The sequence below is a fragment of the Pelobates fuscus genome, chromosome 3 (assembly GCF_036172605.1).
Source record: "Pelobates fuscus isolate aPelFus1 chromosome 3, aPelFus1.pri, whole genome shotgun sequence".
NCBI classification, from domain to species: domain Eukaryota; kingdom Metazoa; phylum Chordata; class Amphibia; order Anura; family Pelobatidae; genus Pelobates; species Pelobates fuscus.
This window is the reverse complement of record NC_086319.1, coordinates 225823207-225847018: the sequence shown is the minus strand read 5'-3', so window position 1 is coordinate 225847018 and position 23812 is coordinate 225823207. Positions and strand designations below refer to the sequence as shown.

General features: G+C 37.9%; 1 protein-coding gene across 6 annotated transcripts in view; it reads left to right on the top strand.

Annotated features, from left to right (window-relative positions):
• The window catches only part of MAGI2 (membrane associated guanylate kinase, WW and PDZ domain containing 2), a 1040513-nt gene that overhangs the window by 482953 nt on the left and 533748 nt on the right, over window positions 1-23812 (top strand). The window contains exon 1 of one of the 6 annotated variants that reach the window (XM_063448172.1): window positions 10818-11047. The exons of the other annotated variants lie outside the window; for them this stretch is intronic. The gene's annotated coding sequence lies outside the window, so the exon portion shown is untranslated. Of the gene's footprint in view, window positions 1-10817; window positions 11048-23812 lie in introns of those variants that run through there. 6 annotated transcript variants of the gene reach the window in all.

The window sequence follows — 23812 nt, the reverse complement described above, 5'->3', positions numbered from 1 at the left end:
CCTGCAGCTCCTGTCAGTTCCCTCCTCCTCCGCGCCGTCCGTTCAGCACCTCAGTCAGCTCCCAGTGTAAGTCTCGCGAGAGCCGCGGCTCTCGCGAGACTTACACTGGGAGCTGACAGAGGGAGCTGCACAGACCGCGCGGAGGAGGAGAGAGCTGACAGGAGCTGCAGGTAAGTACAGCTCTGCCAGCCCCCACAGCCCCCCCACTGAACTACCAATTACACTGGACCACCAGGGAAGGAGCCCCCCTCCCTGCCATGTATCAAGCAGGGAGGGGGGACGAAAAAAATATATAATTAAAAAAAATAAATAATAATAATTAAATAATAAATAATAATACAAAAGAAATAATAATAATAATATAAAAAAATAATAATAATTAATATATTAAATGCCCACCCCCACCAACACATACACAAACACACACTGCATCACACACACTCACACTTCATTCATATACACACACTGCACTCACACACACACTGCATTCATATACACACACTGCACTCACACACACTGCACTCATACACACACACTGCATTCATTATATACACACACTGGAAATAAATATTCAATTAATATATACGCACACACACTGCACTCATACACACACACTGCACTCACACACACTCACACTGCACTCATACACACTCACACTGCATAAGCTCAGTTTCTCTCTTTATCCCTGATCATATTACAAATATATCACAATATCATTGGATCTCATTAATCCTTTATCATACGAGAGTAAAAACTGTGCTCTTTTTACTGTGACTTGATTGCATTAAGGCAAAGTAAATACTGACAATGACAATGGCTGTCTGATATATATGGATTCTGGTGAAAGTCTTAACAGACTGAAACGTTGATGTAATTTGGCTGTACTCACAATAAATAGTTGAATTTGGTTGAAAAGTATAGTGAGAGCTCTCCTTCGTGATCATTTATTTAGTCAAGGTTGGAGATTGCAGCTCGGCAAGTACTTCTGACTGGCGTGTGTAGGACCTTGGATTTTGTATATATTATGTATATACACAATAAAATTTAGAGGAGAGCTGATGATGTTCCATTACTTGGGCAGATAAAGGTCAAGTTATACAAGTGTGGGACAAACCTCACAGTAGGGCTTGAGGAGTCAATAACGTTTTTAATAACCACAATTTCCATGATATTACATGCAATGAATGCTTAGCGTATGTTTGACTAGACACGGAAGATAACATCTCTTAGATGAGCTCCACCTCATAAAGCTGGTCTCTTTTGATTGCATTGTTCAGATGGTGCATTTGGTAGAATGCAATTGGCTGATTGACTGATGAATTATCTGTGGATTTTCTGTATCCCATAAATGACAGGTTTGCTTATTGACAAAGCCTTAAAAAAAAAAAAATAACTTTGTCAGACATGATGAGTTGATACATTGTTTTATATGACTAATTCTTGGAAGTGAATCGCATAATTTAGGCATTGAGGGTGGTCTATCGGTTTCAGTTCCTGCATCAACTTTTATTCAGAAACATATTTAAATCTTTTGGTAAGCTCTTTGCATCAAAATAGAGGACCCGCCATTTTGGAAATAAAATTCCACTATTTTTAATAATTGATCCTTCATGAAATTACCAATGGCTCATTTATAATATGAGCCTGCAAAAAAAAAAAAAAAAAAATGTAACTACTAATAAATAAGTTATTTACTTGTCAAATTCTACTCTGAATTTTGGTCCACCTTGTACATACATACATACATACCCTGTACATTGCATTTGTATGTGCTTTAACAATACCATGATTCATAAAAATACACAGAAAATTAAATATGAAACGCAATATGAATATGAGAGACCACAAATTGTTCAGAACAATGTTTTACACTGACAGAAGTTTCATATTAGTGTTTCTCGGTATGTCAAGTTTATTCAAAGTTCATTTACAAATCAAATGATGGAGATGTATCGCTGCACAATGTTTAACAAAACATATTACAACTATCAATAAATGATTGAATAATTATTGGTAATACAAGCAATGGATCCCCAAATAGCTTAGCTCTTTAACAAGCTATTTGCACAGTTAAGTAGTGGAAAAGCAGCCTGATGAATTCTTCAGCACAGGGGTTTGCCAATGTTTGATGTTCTGATTAAAATAATCTCCTGATTCTGCAGCACTTTTGCAAATATTGCTGTCCTGATCACATGAATTGTGACATCCTGGATCAATTACTCACCTAATATAATGGACACTTCTATCACATCTACAATATTAGTTTGGGGAGTAAGAATGAAAAAGTCAGCGATTGATGCTAGCACCTCATACGTCGTGCCACTGTCCAATCCAAAATTCCAGGAGGATTGACTAACAAAAGGTGCTACGTCAACCCTAATTACAGAAACCCTAACTTACCTCGCATGTGCAGAGTTATAAAAGGCCTGCATGCAGAGTACTCAATAGAATTTTTTTTGCAAGCTCAGCACGTCTCAGTGTTTGTCTCCTGCCTGCTATTTAATATCACAACCTGATTTCCATATAGTGATTTTTTTAAGTTAAAACAGTTCTAAGAGGAACTTCATCTTTTAGAGTCAATGAAAAGACACTCTTATCCCGGGAGATTAAAAGAAGAGCCAGTAAGCAGTGTCACACTTGGGTTATAATAGGATATATCAAATTCAGCTTCTCTGTGCCAGGTCTAAGATGATATGACCTTTCTCTGGCTAACGATCTGCATCCAGTCTCAGAAATTTGATTAAGAGGATTGATGCAGTGCAATGGGGAAGTTACAGTACCAAATTTTGTTTAACACCAGGCTAAAATGTTCTCATTATTCAAATAATATTTATCTGTACTTGGAGTAAATTTTGGGTTACCGAACTAATCCTTCACCCTGGGGCCTCTTAATTTTAGATTTAATGCAGTTACTGCTAATTTCTTTAATATTGAATTTTTCAACTGACAACCACAGTGACCATATAGCAGTTCAATACGTATTAAATTCATCCAATTTGATCGTAGCTATTGTGTGATTTCCAGTATTTTGAAATGCTGCTTTGACAAGAAATATAGCTGGATTGTAGAATGTTTGCAATCTGCCTATTGTGGTCTAAAGTCTTTAATATCATGGACAATTTCTAAAAATTCCCAGCTACATGTTTTCTCAATACAGTATTATTTATATACAACAACAACAACAACAACAACAACAAAAAACAAAAAACATGTATTCATCTTGATACTTCTTTCCCATTAAGATGTATGTATCTCTGCAGATTACAGATCTACAACAATAAAACTCAGGATAATGTACGGTATGTAAAAGATTATCATAGAGCATCACAGCAATATATATCTAGAACCTGCAATATACACCTCATTGCAATAAGCTATGTGTGTATGGGGATATCTCAGAAGCCACAACAATATAATCCACAGCAATGTGGAAAGTGGGTATAAATGCATCTCACAAGGATCCAATGTATTTTATAACCTTGCCAGAATATCCTTTATAGTAGTGTGCCTGCATGTATCTCCAGGTGTACCATACAGACAGGGCTTACCCAAAATACTCCTGATTAGTAACCCTGTCAACTGGTCCTGCAGATCAAAGCTTTTTAAAGATGTTTTACCAACATCATAAGAATTCTCTAATCATAAAAGTGCATCATCATTACAGTGTCATATTCAAAAGCACCATTTTAACTATCTGCAGGGTTAGGAAGACTTAGGGATGGGGACATCTGTGTTCTAGATAATATTGACAGCTACATCATCAGTACCGAATCCGATGATCTCATCTGGGATGTAGTGGAGGCTGTGGTGAGACTGATGTGCCGGGAGAAGACAAATAAATAAAGATATTTTACATCTAAAATTGCCCTAATTCATTCTTCAGTTAGGAATATACATTTGTATTCCTAACGTTTGGGTGTTTCTTTAAGGGAGCAATGTCATCATTTTGTATACTTCCTCAATATGTTCACATATTGGAGCAGAGTGCCCTTGTTAATAATGAGAGAGCCTGAGTATAGAACCTACACAGACCTTATGACTATCAGGGAGGAAACGTTTTATGCTTCCTGCAGTGACACTAGTTAATGGAAAGCTTCAAGCAGAAACATCGCCCTACTCCAGATTATATGTCTTTGATAGATTTTCAGAACGCTTGATGGACATGCACAAAGTTTGGTTTCATAGCAAAAGCCTACAAGTACTGAAAGGTTATACCGTTTTTACTCATTATCTAATGCACATCTTTACTGGCAAAATAACATGTCCAAAATGGAAACATGCATTAGATTTGATAGCGCATTAGATTTCAATACAAACGGCGCATTAGATTTGAGTACGATTTCAGTACTAACAAAAAGGATGCTTACTTAGTTGCCCCTCACTTTACTACCTTCTCGGATAATACCTACTCGGATAATACCTACTCGGATAATACCTACTCGGATAATACCTACTCGGATAATACCTACTCGGATAATACCTACTCGGATAATGCATATGATGCAAATTCACTGGAATGAAATTTGCATTTGCATCACAGCAACAGGGATGCGAGACTTGATTTCTGTGTAACCTAAAGCTGTACCTCGTACCTTGCAGCATTAGTATCTTTATGTACAAATGAACATTACATTCGCCCATGAAAACTTTTTCGGCTTTCAGGTTTCAACATTTTTATGTGCATTAGATTCAATGGTGCTTTAGATTCGAGTAAATATGAAGGGATTATTACTCATTAGTAATAATCCCTCACTATTAAAATCTGTATATGCATTTTAGCTTTAGTCCATAAGCTTTACTTACTTCCATTTATACTACAAACTTGTAGAAGAATGACTTTATCTTCCAGGAACCCTTTCCACCCATTTAATACCTGCAAATGGACAACAATTGACAGCCCCTTCCAATGAAAAAAAGGAAGATTTAAAACTCATACCACACCTAAATTTAGGGCAGGGGATGTGTCAATAAAATCTACTGTATCTCAATCAGAGATTGAGATAAATTTTTATAACACGTTGTAATAGTCTTTTTTAAAATATGGTTTGTCACTTACTACATGTGGCTATTGTGCTCCCATCAAATATTATTTTTACATTCTGTTGTGATTTTAAGTAAACCTTTCTTCTAGTAATGCCAGAGGCATTATAGACATAAATACCTACCTTATCAAGGTATAATACATGAAACCTGTAAGGAGGTATAGATATTTTTTACGTTACAACTGTATATAAGAAAATTGCATGATAAGGGAAATTAAGGGAATCTACAAAATATTGATGATGTTTTTCTGAATTGCAATATATACACACAATTATGTCTTGTAAAAGGATGATACATATGCATCTTGTGTTTCAAACAAATGTGAATATGTTAAAAAATTTTGCAAATAAGCCCCTGCTCTTCCTCAAAAAAAAAAAAAAAAAGAGAGAGAGAGAAACAAATTATCATTACCTGCAATGAATTGTTTGCTTGAGGCTAATTTTTACTAAGCTATCTAACGAATAAGCAAGGATGGAGTGGTTTGTTTCTGTTATGGAGGACAAGCTAACATCTCCCACAGAGCATGCTTAAACAGATATGACATTTTCTTGCAATGGGAAATTATTTTTGACCTCCACATCTGTATAAAGGCATGCATTTTAATAGGAGGCAGGAAATAAACCACCTGAACCATTTTTTATTACTTTTCTTGTGAGTGGAGATGTTTGTCATAATTGAAAGTACCTTAATTCTATAGTGACTGCTATTTTACAGTTTTGAGATTGAGATGCTCTTTTATAACACTAGGTCATCACGTTTAATTAAATTCTGTTTTGTTATCATACAACCTTAAGAAATATGTATCCAATAGTAATTTCAGCAATTAGCTTTGTACTGAAACTGACTGATTTAGGATTTTGTATGTCATTAAATATTCTGGTTGAGTAAAATAGGGAAGCTCTACTTTGGACTGGGCTGCAAATCAAATTCTGAAACAGCATCAAGAATTAAAACCTTTTTAATTTATGGCTGAAAAACAAAATCAAATAGAAATTTCAAAGGTGAGTTCCAATAATCGCAGAATGTAACAATCCATGGTAATAATGTTGCTTGATTCAGGTGAGATGGGACAGGATCGAGCGGGCAAATGGTGGGGCGAGAGGAAAAGAGAAGACCTCTTGTTCAGTAGCCGGGCAGAAAGTCTGAAAGGTAGGAAAGGCATGATCTACGTGTGGTTGAGAAAGATAACAGCAAGGTGGGGAGAATTATTTCCTTAGTTGTTCAATCTTGTCAGTAAAGTAGCATGCAAAGCTATCAGCTGGAAGGTTAGATTGGGGGGTGGCCACAGCAGGGCAAAGAAGAGAGTTAAGGGTGTCAAAGAGACTCCTGGGATTGCGGGAGCATGAACTAATGAGAGAGGAAAAGTATGACTGTTTGGCGAGGGCAAGGATATGCGCTGTATGAATACAATATTAATCTATAATGTAGATAGTCTGCCTGGGTGCGAGACTTCCTCCAGGAACGTTCAGCACAACGGGAGCCTCTCTGCAGGTAGCATGTTGATTTAGTATGCTATGGCAGGGGGTGTGACCTCCTCGAGGTGCATGTTTGGAGCGGGGCTACAGCGTTCAAGGCAGAGGTGAGGGTAGTGTTATATGTGGAGATGGCCAGTGAGGGACTGGAGAGGGAAGGGATGGATTGGAGTTGTGAATCAATATCAGCCGACAGCTGCTGGAGGTCAATCGAATTAAGGTTTCTCCTGAGTTGAGGGGGGTTAGGCTGAGGCTGTTAGGCGAGGGAGTACTTGAGAGCAAATGATAAGAGGTGGTGATCAGAGAGAGGAAATGTTGCAGATATTAGATACTGTACATGCATAAGAGAAAATGAGGTTGGGGGTATTGCCAGCTACATGGGTGGGAGAACTAGCTCATTTAATAACAGACTTCTGCAGGAGCTCATCGTAGGAATTTCTATCTACACGCTTAAGATTCTACTTGTTGCCCAGTGGAGCTTGTGTGTTTTAAAACATTGTTGAGTTAATACTTATACAATGAATAACATCCAGGCTTCGTCTCATATGTTTCTATACTGTTAATAATGTTCCTCTTTTATCACTTTTCAGCATTTTTTTCAGCTTCAGTATCATCTTGCTCCCTTTTGTTTTGTTTCTTCCAAACATTTACCTTTCACACTTCCTTTCCAACATTTTATTTATCATATTTTATTTTACCCCTACAGTCTTCTCCTTAAACTTTTAACTAATTTTAATCATTGATGCACTTCCAACCTCTTAATAAATCCCCTCGGGCTATTACCCATCAAGCAGGACTTTGGGTAAGGTTTTCAGCTGGTTCACAATTATAAAAGCTATACTTGACAGCATCTTTAAGGCCAGCATTACTTAACCCTATTCCTTCTTAACTCTAACTTCACTAATCCCCTATCCATAACCCAAAGCTTCTCTAAGTCCTAAATTCTTATCTTGTTATTAAAGTGACGCTAACCACCAGACCCAGTTCATCATAATAAAGTGGTTAGGGTGCATAAATGATGTCTTTTATGATCTGACTATTTTTTCAATTGTTCAGAGAACATTAGAGAAACATCCCCATGAAGACATTGAAAAATTGAAGGGAATTTAATTGGCCAAGTGTGCCAAATGCCATACATGTGCCAGTATGCTTCTTTATAAGAGGCATTAGATTGGGCAAAAGTCATCATTACTGATTTATTTATCAGAGGTGGAGCAGCTACACTGAAATACAGTGGTGGAGCAGGAACACTGAAATAAAGATAATTCTACAGATATTTTATTTTTACTTTTGTTTGTAAATGGAGGTGTGATGGGGGGTGGGGAATTGGGGTGATAATCTAAACACCATTAGTAACACTGAAACGTTTAAAATAATCTGTTGTCTTTTGCACATTTGATGTCTGTATCTTTTTTCGCGTCATTCTTAAATCAAGTCCTTAATAAAAAAAAATGTAATTAAAAAATAATGGATATTTATTTTATTTTAACACCGTGAATTAGTGTTTGTCTAATGACACTGTAATGATGATCCAATGTTTTTGACATAGTCCATTTATGCTAATTTTACAGCATTGACAGTGTACATTTACAATGCATGCTTACACAATTTAAACCCTAAATTAATATTTACACTTAAGTGTTGTGATTCTAAACAGGTACATTTATTTCCCTTTTTGAAGTGTAATTTTAAGAAGCTGAGTGCGGGGGAAGGAGGAGGGTTACTTCTGTTTGCATTGTACTTTTTCTTATGACATTCCCTAAAGATGATACCTGTTGGCCCCATGTTGTAATCAAAACATATATTTAAAGACATTTAAATTGTGTATTTTATAGAAGTAAACCCATTTTCCTTATTTAATAGCAGTTTTAATATGCACTTCATTAGATATGTAAAAAAAAAATATTTTGAAACGTATGGTTTTATTTTTTTGTAAGTAAATTACCAAAGAAGTGGCACATCTCTTATTAATGGAAAACTATTGGGAAAATGATCCCTGTACTTTTAATACATTATACAGAAACTACATTAAACATAATGCACATGTGAAATAAAACTACAAATAAAAATGATACCTTTAAAGTTCCCTGTAGATACAATGTTAGTGGGTTTGCCTGCATTCATAGGCAGACCCCTCCCTTACCATGAAAATACCTCTAATGGAATAATTTCTTATCCCATAAACGTGTTTTACATAGAAGTGTATGGAATATGTAATGTATCCTCCAAATTCAAATTACACCCTGTACCATGAATTTTGCAGTTATGTGATGGGTGCTGCAATTTTGCAGTTGTTATGGTACTCAATGTAACACTTTAAAGCTTTAGAACCATATAGTTTTCCATTTAGATTCCTATTGGTTCAGAAAGGAAGATATGTTTCCTCTATAGTCAAACGTGGAGGAACTTGGGACTTTTTGTGAGCGTGCCATGTGATTTATAGTTGCGTGTGGCTCTGACTTTTGCCAAAGCTGACCAATAAGGGCTTGTTTATTAATTGATTTTGTATTTATCTAGAAAATCTAAGGGTGCTGGGAGCCTGGGGAGCTTATCCACCATGTTGCCAAATATTAGATCTAAATAGTTTTCTAGTTCAATATGATAATTTCTAAAATCTAAATCATTGGTACCAATATCCAAATTCTACTTGACCCTTGGTAACCAAGCATTAGCACATACCACCATAAAAGGAAAAAATAAAAACTATGTGTTAAAACAGACACTGGAAAATATACACATATGCATAATATGGGCTTAAAGGAACATTCCGGGCACCAAAACAACTTTATGTAAATTAAGTTGTTTTGGTGCCAGAAGGCCCCTGGAGGCACTCTTACCTCAAGGGTTCAACCGCTCTTGAACGGTTGAACTTCAAAGTTGCCTCCAGCACTGCTCTCCACTCCTCACCTGGTGGCATCCTGCCTTTGACTTTTCAAATTCAGGAAGCGCATAGTGCCGCCAGACAGGGGTGCCGCTGATTAGCTGAGAGTAGCAAGCTGACGCTCTCATCCAATCAGTGACTCCCCATTAACTAAACTGCCTAATGAAAGATACGTTTATTTGCAAGCCAGTTTGTGTTGAGTTACTTATTGGCCGAGAACGCTGGAGACAACTTTGAGGTTAAACCGTTCAAGAATGGTTTAACCCCTCAAGGTAACAGTGCCTGTGAGGTCAGACCATTCAAAAATGGTTTAAAACTTTGAGCTAAGAATAGTTGGTTTGGTGCCGAGAGTGTCAATGTACAAACACACTAGGGATTGTTCACTAAACGTTTTGAACTGAAACGTTAGGCCAAAATAGCTTGGTTGGAAAATAGTCCAGATCTGCTGTATACACTTTATTTTATATATTTTTTTTTTACTTTTCACACTACTGATCTGGCACTGAGTTGCACGTTTTTGGTATTAAAACATTTTACATTTGATGCTATAATATTGCTTTCCACTGTTTTGTAACGAAAAGGAAAAAAATTTAATCACAACGCACAGCTTGACATTTTGTATATTCATATTGGACATAGCAAATAACACCAAGCAACCCAGCATTGCATCTCCTCTAATCTAGAATGATGTACTGATGTTCTATCAAAAATAAAAAAAAATACAAACCACAATTAAAAGCAAAAAAATACAAAAAATAACACGTGCTTGTTTTCAGAGTGGACCCCCACATTCATTCCAACCTTATTGCTCAAACAGGAACTCACCAGCTGATGCTCAGCAGGGTAATTGGGTTTCTAAGCAGCTTTACTAGAAAGAATCCCCCATCCTCCTTATCACCACATTACTAAAGCTGAAATTAAAATAAATATATAAATCAAATAAATACCAAGCGGAAAATCGTCAGAGCTTTTAGCAGACATGAGAGACACATAGATCTACATTGTGCAGAATACTTCATTTTTTAGGCAAATTGAATGCCTGCAAGCCACTGTATCCCTCTATATGGGGCTTGATATTATTTGTTAAAAGCAGATTTAAAAGCATGGAATATGCCCAATCATTTCCTTGGAAGCTGTATTCTGCTCCTGCATGCAAATTGCTATTTTTCCCAACTGTAATTAGCTCCATTTTTTTTCTTCTTTCCTAGGGGAAAGGTCACCTGCATCTCACCTAGTAGCAGCCACTGACCCCCCTCCAGATACCCACACGCAGTTCAGAGGGGAACATGATGGAGGGGTCACCCTACTGAGAAATGTAAATGACCCTGGCTGAGCCGCACTGAGTTTGGATTGGAGGGGGAGGGGGGAGATGGAGAGAGACAGCAAGAACAGGCAGGGAGAGACTGAGGGTAGCACAAGCCTCATCTTTTAAAGGGAGGGGAAAAAAGGAGCTGAGCTGCAGTTTTGTGTAGCTCAGTCTGGCTTGTGCAGAAAATTCCAGACATCCTTGCTTAAAATTTTTATAATCAAAGCCCTTCTGAGACATATTTGATCAAGTGACATGCCTGTCATCCATCAGGATCGGGCTGGATCAGTACAGGTGGCTTAAAGATTTCAGGATGGCAGTTTGGCTGAGGAAGACTGTGAAAAGGTAGGAGGCTCAATGTCTGTTTAGCCTGCCTGCAGCATGTGCCTTGTGTGCTGCTCAGAGGTACCATATTCCAACAATTCCATAACGTTCTGATTGGAATGCAAACCCAACTGTGTGGGAGAGCTGTGTGATATTATCTTCAGAAGAAAATGCCGTTTGGGGGTATAGGGAATGGGAAATGCTAGTGATGGTGTAGCTGTTTTAAGTGTTTGACAAACACAGGTTTTTTTTTATGTTGTGCTGTAAAATGCAAGTTGTTGTTTTTTTTTTTTTTTTAAACCTCCATTGTTTAGTTCTGGCGATGCTGTTCTATTCTGAGTGATATAAGGAATTTTCTGTCATGGATATATGCATACACAGTGAATGGTACCCAATGACAGCTATGGATAAGCATTCGTTTTCCAAACATTGCAATTCTGAGTATTCTTTCATGTCACCTTGTTCTTTGTGTTAAATGGCAGGTTCTCTGTGTCTCAAGCAACAAAGAAACCTTGCACTAGCCTGTGTGATCTGGGAAGTGGGTAGCCTGGAGTTGTGAGCAGCAGAGATATGAGAGGAAAGGGCTGCTTTAATGGTTATCATGTGGTAAGGGTGTTTAAATGGCATCTGGGAGCAAGAGCCTTTATATTCCATAGAAAAAAAAAACCATATATATGTGTGTGATAGCCACTTCCTGCTGCCTTGCTATGCATTGCAGTCCCTGGTTGCAAATGAGAGACTTGCTCAGTAATGCCGGAATCATGCATATTATAGGGATCCTGGACATGGGGTGGTTGGCAGTGAGCTGGTTAAGAATGGCATGGATTAATGGAACAGTCAATGAGAAATGAAACAGCTTTGTAAACCAATGCATTCAAGACAGCTGAGGTATTACCATTTTTTTTTCAGTAAGGGGGTTGAGGGGGAGGTGGGCTTTCTGGGTCCCTGTTGGCTAAATTGAGATGCAGTGTGACAATGCGCTAGCAGCTGTATGCTGACATTTTCTCTTGCACCTACTGGAAATGGCTTATTGACTCTCACAGAAAGCTGTAATGATGGTCACAGGGTGTCTTTTAATCTGTGTTATCTTGCTCATAGCTTTATATAAAGAGCAACTGACTGACAGGGTTCACCTCAGTTTGCTTTAACACGTTAACTCAAAAATAAACCCCAACTGTGTGGAGAATGAGGGCAAGGAGCAATGTCTTCTGGCATTTTAATAGTTAATTTTTTCGGGTTGTTTTGGTGGTGTTTTTTTTTTTTTTTGTTCACATCCACATTGGTAACCAACGCAAAGCAATGGTAAACACCATGGTCTGAATGACAACTCTAGAGTTGCTTATCCTACTGGGAGTTGGAGTTTACAGCAGCCGGAGAGCCTGAGGTCACATATTCCTGGTCTATAGAATGGAGCATATGTCAATTCATACTACAAGTTATAAAGCATCATCCTACTCAGCAGCACTGGGATACAGAATAGAATTGCAAAGAAGTTGACATATATTGTAATGAGGGCCAGTGCTTGTGAAATAGTGAACACACACCAAAGAACTAGCTTTCGTTTTTGCAAACCTTTGGCACATAATATAATGAGACTGTGGTGTACAGAAAGCAAATCCAAAGTCAGAGACACCTGTATATCCCTTATACAGCATTCGCCTATGACCTTTAATGCTGCCTAAGACAATGTGTGTTGTAACATCATTTTTCACATAAATAGATAGTGAGATTTGTACAACATAAAAATGGGTCAGGACGACAGCGAAGCCTGAGGCACAGGTCACTTTTGTATCATTGAGAAGTATTGTGAGTGATCTAATGTACCATGTGAAATGTTTGGATTGACTTTATTCTGGACACTGAGTTTGAAGGGCAAGCTTCTACTATAAAATAGCTAGTCAGCAGCATGCCATATTACTGTGTTATGTGGCTGTGCGGAAGAGAATCAAGAAATGGCCAGCAGAGGCTGGGTACATTGTACTAAAGTAAAAAAAAAAAAGGTCTGTGTTCATTCTTTGCAACCGTTTAATTGCTACAGAATGCTTCCCATAAGCAGCTAAAGACTTGGATATTGAGCTAAAGGTAAGGAGCCTTTGAAGTGACTTGATGGCATGTGAAAAGACTAATGCTTTCTATGTATAAATCCTTTTTAAAAGGTATTTCACAGCGTTAGTTACAAAATCAAAATCACATCATGCCCAGACAGCTGTCAGGATAATGAGTTATTGGAGTTTGTCTATTCCAAAATATAGATTTTAGATGATAGATTTCCCTGTCTTTGCATTTCTTCACATGCCATTGCAATAAAAGCAAGAATATAATATAGGTGTTTACACTATATCTGGAACCATTGTCTTTGTTTAAAAATGTTGCCATTTGAATGATTGGTTTATGAAGAGGATCCTGTAGACTGATATCTCGTTAGATGCAAAGGTAATTAGTTCTGCAGGTAGATAGTGGAAAGGAGACTTTGCCTTTCAGCAAATATTCGGTATGCACTTGTGGATGCTAGTCATTTGGCTGTGTTAAATGTTTTTCTTTGAGCAAAATCAATGCAGTTCAGAGAGTAAAAATGGAAAGAGACAATGCAGATTGTGAACCACTCGAAAACACCTGGGAAAGAACTATTGTGTTATGAGATTGTATTATGTTGATCTGGTCGAAATGAGAATAATCTCACTAAGAAGTGAAAACAGTCCTTGAGCAACTATCTCCCAAGCCCTCGCCATTATGTAGCAGCATACCATCCAAATGTAATAGCGTCAAAACACACCTGCTAGAAAATAATTTTTGGACGTCTCTTTATTGCAGAACATCAACATTGGAAAATGATATATGTGAAAAAAATTGTTGAAAAACGTCATTGTGTTGCCATAAATTTCTCCTGACCAATTTTAGCACACTCAGCATCATTTTCAAGGTGAACATGAATATCAAATGTATGGTGTATAACTGCCTACATTTACATAATCTACAGTATCACCTGTGGCATTATTACACAGATGGATATTTATTAATGGTTGAATATGCTGCAATGATTTGGAGCAATTTGAAGAATGAAAGTCATTCTAAATTTAGTTAGCAATGACAGTTTGTGACTGCTGTGGGCAATTTAGCTCAGTGCTCACAGCCAAACATTGCCATCCAAATTTAGATGGATAAGAAGGAAGTCAAATTTTGCATTCATTCGGTGGCTGCATAGGGGCCAGGCTTTGGGTGCTGGTAGTGGTAGAGCTCTAGCTTACATCAGAACACTTAAAGGATTTAAAAAGAACTGTAGAGATTGCATTCCAAAAGCTCATTGCACCACAACTATACTATAACTATAGTAGTTATGATTCGTAGAATGTACCTTTATGTCTTGTTGGGTGACTATATTTAATACATTCACACTGCCACAAAAGCTTGCAAAATGATGGCAAATCAGTGGTATTCATTTGGATAAATTAACATTTCTTATTTGTCCAATCTTTCCATCTATTGCTTTATGCTAAATGCTGCTATAGTATTTATCTCCAGTTCATCCTGATAATACAGACTCATTAAAAAAACACACATATCAGCCTGATAAGCCAGTGATGCACCAATGCTCATGATAGTCTCCAGTTGATTATTGCAAGCTAATGCTATAAAAAAAGTTAAGTTTCCAAATCCGGACATATTATGCAAAAATGATGCTGTATATCCATATATATAGATTGTAATCTTGTTTGAGCAGGGCCCATAGCACCTTCTGTTCCTGTATATCAAAACCTGCCTTGTTGCACCTACTTGATGGTTAGTACGCCCATTGCACAGCACTTTGAAATTTGTTGGCGCTTTACAAATAATAATTATATAAATATATGTTAACAAATTATATATAAACCATTTTATTCGTGTTTATTATTTGACTGTTCTTAGCTGGCTTCACTGCTATGCAAAAAAAGAATAAAACGAAATATGTAGGCTGTGTAGACAGTGGTGATGAAATGTCTAAGAAGATCACTTGACGCTGACTCACTTTTGTGAAAATGTTCCATAGACTATAGATAAATATATTTTACACTCATATTCAGATGTTTCATCACCAGATCAGCTGTGAGTTTCAGAGATTTAATATATGCAGCGTTACATTACCAGAAGATATTATGCACACTAATTTTTCCATTAAAATAAGACTGTGTTTAGAGGGACAATTAGCAAAATCGGCAGTGGTCCAAATTTTGACAAATCTGTATAGCTAGCTTTGCTTACCTATGGTGTAGGAAAGTTCAATGTTCTATTGCACCAACTGTATAGTCCTTTTATATGGAGTTTTCAAATACAACACACGGCAAAGAGAAATATCATATGGGAGCCGTCAACAGTAATTTCCAGTTTCTGGGGCCATACATACTCACCCTGAAACCATAACTACCAGAAAAACACTGTGATATTGAGGGTCAAGCCTTGAGATATACCAGACACAGTCAAATCGCTGACCAGAAGAAAATGACATTGTCACCTTAACCTACAGTAAATATCTCAGTCCCAGGTCATCTAATTGATGTTAACAAATCACTCTGAAGTCAGGCTCAAGGAAGCTGAAGATTGTATTACTGCAAGCTAAGGTTATTTAAAAAGATAGAAGGAAAGTCCTAAGGTAGGCAAGATTTATAGGTACTCAGTTATGCTTTTATCAAAGTAGTTGTGACAGGTCATATTAGAAATTACATGGACGGATGTACAAATATTTGCAGCAAATAATTATTTTAAGTACATTATTCATCAAAAACCTCTTTAATTAATTATATGTAAAAACATATAATAAAAATAAAAAACATTTTTATTTGCAAAAAGTAAGTTTGTCAGTACTGCTTTGTAAGAAAATCCATGCGTTTCTCAGTATCTATGGCTAGCTTATAAATATGCCCAGGACACAAGGCAATAGTGCATTATAATAATAAGAACAAAGTCTGGATTAAACTGAAACATATTTGCTTCTTTTTGTCAGATGACTGTTACAGAGACAGCATCCATTTTTACTTAGTCAGCAGTCCTCTGTAGACCTTGTGTAACCAGATAATTCCATTCGAATTAAAGGGACATTTCAAGCAGGAAATTGTCACCATACATCGATTGTACAGATAATACATTGAAAAAAAAAAGAAGCAAAATAATTTGAAATGAAATGAAAAAATATACTAACTTTTAAAACTCTGGGCTTCACAGAATCTGTAGTGAACACTTGAAAAGGCTCAACCAATCAGGAAGTTCTTGTTCTTTTCCCAACTTATCCCATAAACTGTCTGTCAGCAGTTGTTTATGGTATAAGTGGCTGTGGACAACCACGTATTACATTGAATGAATAGAATTAATTCCTAAGCTGATAGCTCTGTTGCTGCTACCAGTTTATTGACAGATCCGATTATACTTTTTGAATGGAGCTATACGCTCTGATAGCCTGATGTCACGACCATGCTTTTGCACAGTCGTGGCTCAGACATTTTTTCACAGAGCCTGTCAAAGGAGGTTGGAACTTACCGGTAACATACACACATCCTGTATGCTACATATGATATACAAATAAATTGTGTCCTCCTCTGAAGCCTGTCAATTATAGTGGAAACTTATTGCATTCATCTGCAATTTGCTGCAGTTAGAAGCAGTGAGATAGGTACAATGGAACGCCTTGCACCAGAACCTAAAGCAAGTGGTAATGATGTGCCCAAGTGGTGCTTGAAACATCCATCTAAATTATTCCAGCACCCTGGACAGAGCTCTTTATTAACCAGATCAAATCCAAACAGCACACATGAAGTACACAACCCATGTGCTACAACCATAGTTAATGCACAATTCTACTGCTAATTTCTCCTAAAGTATTTCATCAACATATTTGGTTTACATATACTACGCTCTAAGAATTTTGTCTCTCAACTCGGCCGTGTTAAACCAATGTCATTAGTATCATTTATTTATTTAAAAATGAAAAGAAAATGTTTATATGGCATCCTTATCCAGTGTACAATACGTGAAAAACTATATTCATTGGATTCACAATACAATCACAGTATATGTAATACAATAATTAAATAGGATAAACCTTGGAATGAAGGGGTCAAACTGCATTAATATCATGGTGCAGTCGCTAGTGAGCACCTATAAGTTACTAAGTGCAGATACAGTAGAACAAAATATTTAACAAAGGACACATAGTACCATAGCATCATTTAGAAACTGGTCCGGCAGAGTTGCAGGTTTGATAGGCAGGAACTTGAGTATTTTCTTGATAGGAATGTCTGCATCTTTGTAATATCCAATAAAGAAAAAAAATGTTAAACACCAAACTCACAAAACATCTAGTGGCTAAAGTTTATGACCACAGATAGGTTTTCCAATGCTCCCTTTCAAACAGGAAGGGTTGGTAATGTGATTTCGCCATTTGTTTTGCTCCTCACGCAACCCCCAAGAATACGGCTCTCTGTTCTCACATTCTCACTGATCTGGAATGTAGCACTCTCCTACACATCACCCTAATGTCATGTGAGCATTGAATAAGCACTTTTGAAAGCTGTTTTTGATAGACTCCCTAGGGAAAGTAATTTTGCACATTCTCCTTCATTAATTCGACTCCATAAGTAACACCAAGTGACATACAGAGGTGTGTTGATGCACAGTGTGCTCAAAATAAATTATGGGTCACTGCTCGGTTTTTATGAAATATTGTGCATGTGTCACCCTTTGGAGACATTCCTAATGTACAGCAACTAACACTGCTGACGCTAGTCCAGTTATCATTATTATTATTATTATTATCATTTATAAAGCACCAACAAATTCCGCAGAGCTGTACATTTCAGTGCAGCTATAACTATACATTAGCTTGTATCAAATTATTGCCTGCATCACATCATTATGCCTGCATTCACAGTCCTTTGATTATGTTTTGTTGGGATACTATATGAAAAAATGGCAAGGAAAAACTGATTACTATTTCTTTCCTTACAATAATGTTGCTGCAGCCCTTTTTATTGCTCTGCTAATGATCCCCTCTGATCAGGGCTTAAAATGTATACTCCTATGCTACTATTTACCTTCTACTATTACCCACTATTACCTACTATTTACTATTTGGCTTTCATCCAAGATACAATTCGTTCTTTTCCATCCAGTAACCTCAATAAGTATTACACCGAGCTAGTTTATGATGGGCTTTAGTTCCACTGCTCTGCACAATCTGTTATTGACTAAACTGTGCATTATGGGTAACCAAAAAGTCAATAGTAAATTTTAGACAAAATACTAAATTTTGCAGTACCCTTGTCAATTTTCCACAATTTTAAATTTTCCACAATTTCCAGTTCAGTGAATAATCCCAAATAACAGTCTATACAGTTGTGACCGAAAAGCATTGAGATTGGATGATGATAACTCACTGGTCTTAGTGAAACATGTTCACTGGGCCATCCTATGTTTTTTCTCTGTTCTTCACTCTCCAGGGTAATATTTTCAGTTGCAATCCTCATCACCCATCAATTTGAGTTTGCTGTCAAACCTCGTAAACTGTATAGGATCACAATATCTCTATACAAGTAGTGGGGAACAGTGGTCCTCAGCATGACCTGACTTAGAGTGAAACCTCAAAGAAGATTGAGTAGCAGAAATCCAAGAGATTGGTAAGCATAGTGAGGTGATGAGTTACAGTCAAGGTATGAGGAATACAGAGATACTGTAGATTACTGTAAGATTATCTGGAGTCCCCAAAACGGGCAGATATACAAGCATTGTCAAAAAATAAAATAAACTTGCTTGGAGGATACCAAGAAGCTTGAACGGGCATGGAACTTTAGATGATCTTAATTTAAATACAATAATGAGATTTATCAAGGCAAAACCAGGTGATATTCTGAATTGAAGTGCTAAAGAAGGCCCAATCACCATAGCTATACCATAGCACATTGCACTCACAATAGAATAAATCTCCTACTGTGAATATAAAGCTATGTATTTGTTCTGTAATCCCTCTCATCTATTGATCCTACCTCAATATAATGCACACAAATATTTTCATGTACTCACTACATAATTCTCATAGGATATCAGGCCTTCCAATTTTCTGGTTTTCAAGATTAAAAATGTGATGTATGAAAGTGTTGGATCTTCAATCAATGAATGACTTTCACTTTATGTGAATAGGTGGTATTCTCTCAAATATACATGTTTCATTAGCTCTGGGGAATTGGTCTAAAGGCTGAGCCACTGATTGATCCTTTTGTGCTATGTAGAAAGATCCAGAAAATCAATTGTATTGGGGCAGGCAGGTTAATGACCAAGCTCTTTTTGACTTTCTTAATTGTGTTCGATAAATGAGCATCACATTTCCTGAATGGTTTGACTATAATATCACTACGGTTTGTTTGCTTGACAGTGAATGGTGGTGGATTGCAGACAGAATCTGCTCAATTTAAATCTGAAGAGCCAAATTGGCAGTATAGCAGATTTGGAGAATATTTCAAACAGTGTTATTCAGTTTCGTTTTAACCACAATTTCTTGTTTGGCAAGTATTGGACACTACACAATTTGTGAGTATCATTCACAAGTTTATAGTTTATGATTAGGTAATACTCTTGTCGCATAGCACACATTTAAGTTTTCAAATAGACGTTTATTTCCCGAAATATTTTCTCCTTGTGTTTGTTACTATATAAGACCAGAAAACTGGAGTGAAATCAAGCACATTGTCATTGTGGTGACCTTGTAACCTTGCACATTCCAGAAAGATCTGGCCAGCTCTCTCAAAATATTTGAACATTTCAACACACATTAAAACCAGTAGTCCATAAGAGATAAGGATTTTTTTCATATAAAGAATCTTCTGAACTCGGTTTCAGTAATACTTTTAATGTACTTAGTGCTGTAAGGAATGTCTAAACCTGTGTAATGTATATAATTCAAGATGGAAATAGCAGCACACTTGTGAACAGGTTGGTTAATAAAAATACATTCCATATTACAAAAAAAAAACATAAATTTTACTTACCGTAAATTTCTTTTTCCTGAAGATTAGAGGCAGTGCTTATACCACAGGGATATCCAATCTGGAGGGAAAAAACAGGCAGGCAAATCTCCAAACATTTAAACCCTCCCCTAATTACCTCCTTTCCCATAAGTAGCAGCTCCTCCTGATCATACCCAGAAAATACATAAGCCAAATAGCTGCAAAATTACTGAGTTTATTAGAAAAAAGGGGCGGGAATGTAGCACTGCCTCTAATCTTCAGGAAAAAGAAATTTACGGTAAGTAAAATTTATGTTTTTCCCTTCAGATTAGAGGCAGTGCTTATACCACAGGGATATAATAAAGCAGATCCTGAGGGCGGGTTCATTTCACTACAGCTTGAAGCACCTTGCGCCCAAAAACAGCATCCTCCGAGGCCAGTATGTCCAACTTGTAGTGTCTCGAGAAAGTATGGAGAGAGGACCAAGTAGCAGCCGAACAAATCTGAGAGGGAGATGCAGCTGCTCGGAGAGCCCAAGACGTCGAAACCGCTCTAGTAGAGTGGGCCTTTATAGGGCCTGGATGTTCCATGCCATTCTTGGAATAAGCCAACAGAATACAATCCTTCAGCCATCTAGCCAGAGAACTCTTCGAAACCTTCATGCCTTTCCTAGTGCCTCTGAATAGGACAAAAAGACTATTATCCTTCCTGAAGGATTCCGTAGATTTTAGGTATTGTAACAGACATCTCTTTACGTCTAGGCAGTGAAATTTGCTTTCCAAGGCATTAGATGGATTCTGACAAAAAGTCGGTAAGACCACTTCCTGGTTGACGTTCGAAACCGAAAAAACTTTAGGTATAAAAGAAGGATCGAGCTTTAGAACCACCTTGTCCTGATGGAAAACTAAAAAAGGAAAATTCGCCCGAAGAGCTTGAATCTCACAAATTCTTTTAGCTGATGTAATAGCCACCAAAAAGACAGTTTTTAACGAAATAATCTTCAGGGAAGCTTCCTCCAATGGTTCAAAGGGCGGCTCACAAAGCGCTGAAAGAACCAAGTTAAGATCCCAGGGAGGATAGGTTTCCCTAACATAGGGCACCAAACGAGTTAGAGCTCTGAAGAACCTCGAAATCAGAATATTAGAGGCCAAGCATCTGAGGGAGAAGAAACTGATAGCAGAAACCTGCAATTTAAATGAAGCAGGTTTAAGACCTTTAGCAAATCCCATCTGAAGGAAACTTAGAATCTTCTGGATGGATGCGGAAACAGGGTTGATTTTAAATCTACAACACCACTGACAGAATATCTTCCAAATTCTAGCGTAGATCTTTGAAGTAGATTCCTTGTTAGTTGCCAACAGGATATTTATCACTTCAGTATCCAGACCGTTGCTCTCTAGAATCTGGCGTTCAGAAACCAGGCCGTCAAATGGAATCTTCGAAGGGTCGGCAGAGGCACCATGGCGTCCTCTAGTATTTCTCTTGAAAGTGGGAGCTTCCAAAATGTGGCCCCATGAAAATTCAGGAGAACCGAGAACCAACTTCTTCTTGGCCACCATGGAAGGATAAGGATAATACGTACACTTTCCAGTCTTACTTTTTGAAGTATTCTGGGAATAAGCACTACTGGCGGAAAGGCATAAGCCAGATTGAACTTCCATGGAACTGACAGGGCATCTATGATATCCGGCCTGTCTGTTGGATTTAGGGATGCAAAACGTCTTGTCTTCCTGTTCATTCTGGAAGCCATCAGATCTATCTCCGGAACACCGAAGCGGTCTGTGATGAACTTGAAAGTTCTGCATGACAGGGACCAATCTGCTTGTTTCAAATGATGCCTGCTCAGGGCATCTGCCACCACATTGAATTTCCCTAAAATGTGAACTGCTGAAATTGACATCAGGTGCACTTCTGACCACAGCATGATCATTGAACAAAGGCTTTCTAACTTTGTTGATCTCGTACCTCCCTGTCTGTTCAAATATGCCACTGTCGTTCGATTGTCTGAGCGGATTTGAATATGTCGATCTTTGATAAGCATCTGAAATGCCAAGAGTGCCATCCACACGGCCTTTAATTCCCTGAAGTTCGAGGAATTTTTCATATCCTTCTCTTGCCAGGACCCCTGCTTCTTGATGTCTCCCAGATGGGCCCCCCAGCCCAGGGCAGAGGCGTCTGTCGTAATTATAGTGAAGGACTTCATCCGGAATGAGAGACCCTCGTGCAGGAATCGAGAAGATGTCCACCACTGCAGACTTCTCAAAGTTAGCTTGTTGAACCTCATAAGCCCATCCAGGCCGAGTTCCTGTCGATTCCAGACTTGCAGAATGTTTCTTTGTAGAGGTCTCATTCTGGATTTTGCCCAACCGACTGCCGGGATTGAGGCTGTAAACAGACCCAGTAAGCCCATGGCTTCTCTGATTGAAAACACAATTTTTCTTCTGAGATTCCGAATTAATCGCTTGATTTTTAGTTTCTTCTCTTCTGGCAGGAATATCTTCATTGCGATAGAATCCAAAATCAGACCCAGGAACTGGATCCTTTGAACTGGCACTAGTTCCGATTTGTTGAAATTTATTAGCCAGCCATGCTTTTCTAGCGATTCTATCGCTGTCCCCAGGTCTAGCTGTAGTTGACCTTGGGACTCTGCAATCAACAGCCAGTCGTCCAAATATGGAATGACAGAGATGCCCATACCTCTTAGAAAAGCTGAAACGACTACTAGCAGCTTTGTGAATACCCTGGGTGCTGATGACAGGCCGAAAGGTAATGCTCTGAATTGGTAATGTTTGATTACTGATCGGCAGCACACAGCGAACCTTAGAAGACTTTTGCTGGATTCTGCTATGGGCACATGAAGATAGGCATCTTTTAAATCCAGGGACGCAAACCAACTTTTTGGATGAATAAGCAGAGTAGCGGACTTTATTGTTTCCATGAGGAACTTCTTTTTGATAATCCACCTGTTTACGGCTTTTAGATCTAAAATGGGTCTGAACGAACCATCTGGCTTTGGAACCAAGAAAAGTCTTGAATAGGTGCCCCGAAAACTTTCCTTGATAGGAACTTCTTCCACCACTCTTTTCAGTAATAGAGTCGATACTTCTCGCATTAGAGAGAGTTCCATCTCTAGAGAATGAACCTCGGAACATAGAAACATTTCCATTGGGGCTTGTGATAATTCTAGAGCGTATCCGTGTTTTATCACTGTGAGAACCCAGCGATCTGATGTTGTTCCTTTCCAGTGCTCTAGGAAGTGACTCAGCCTTCCACCCACAGGCCTGGCGTCATAACTTTTTATTTCTTCTGTCAGAAAATCTTTCCTTCTTCCTATAATCAAAGGTTTTTTTATGCTGACCCCTGAAATAGTTTCTACGAAAGGAACTTCTAAATGAGGGAAGCGACTCCGCTTTACGTCTTCTAAACTGCTTCTTAAATGATTCTGGTAAAGCTTTCCTTCCTTCCTTCATCTGTTTTAACAATTCATCCAGTTTTGAACCAAAAAGTCTTCCTGGTTCAAAGGATAGGTCACACAGTGAATTCTTAGATGCTGTATCTGCTGACCAATTTTTGAGCCAAAGCGCTCTTCTGGCGACTGTTGAAGTACCTATATTCTTGGCCGAAATTTTTAGGCTTTCTGCAGACGCATCTACCAAAAAATCAGATGCCATCCTGATATTCTTTAATAGCTTTACCGGGTCTTCCTTAGTTTCTCCCGTGTAAACCTTTTTCAAGTTCTTCCAACCAAAGTCTTTGGGCCTTGGCAACAGATGACCCCGTAATCAAAGCTTTAGCTTGGGCTGCAGAAGATAAGAACAACTTT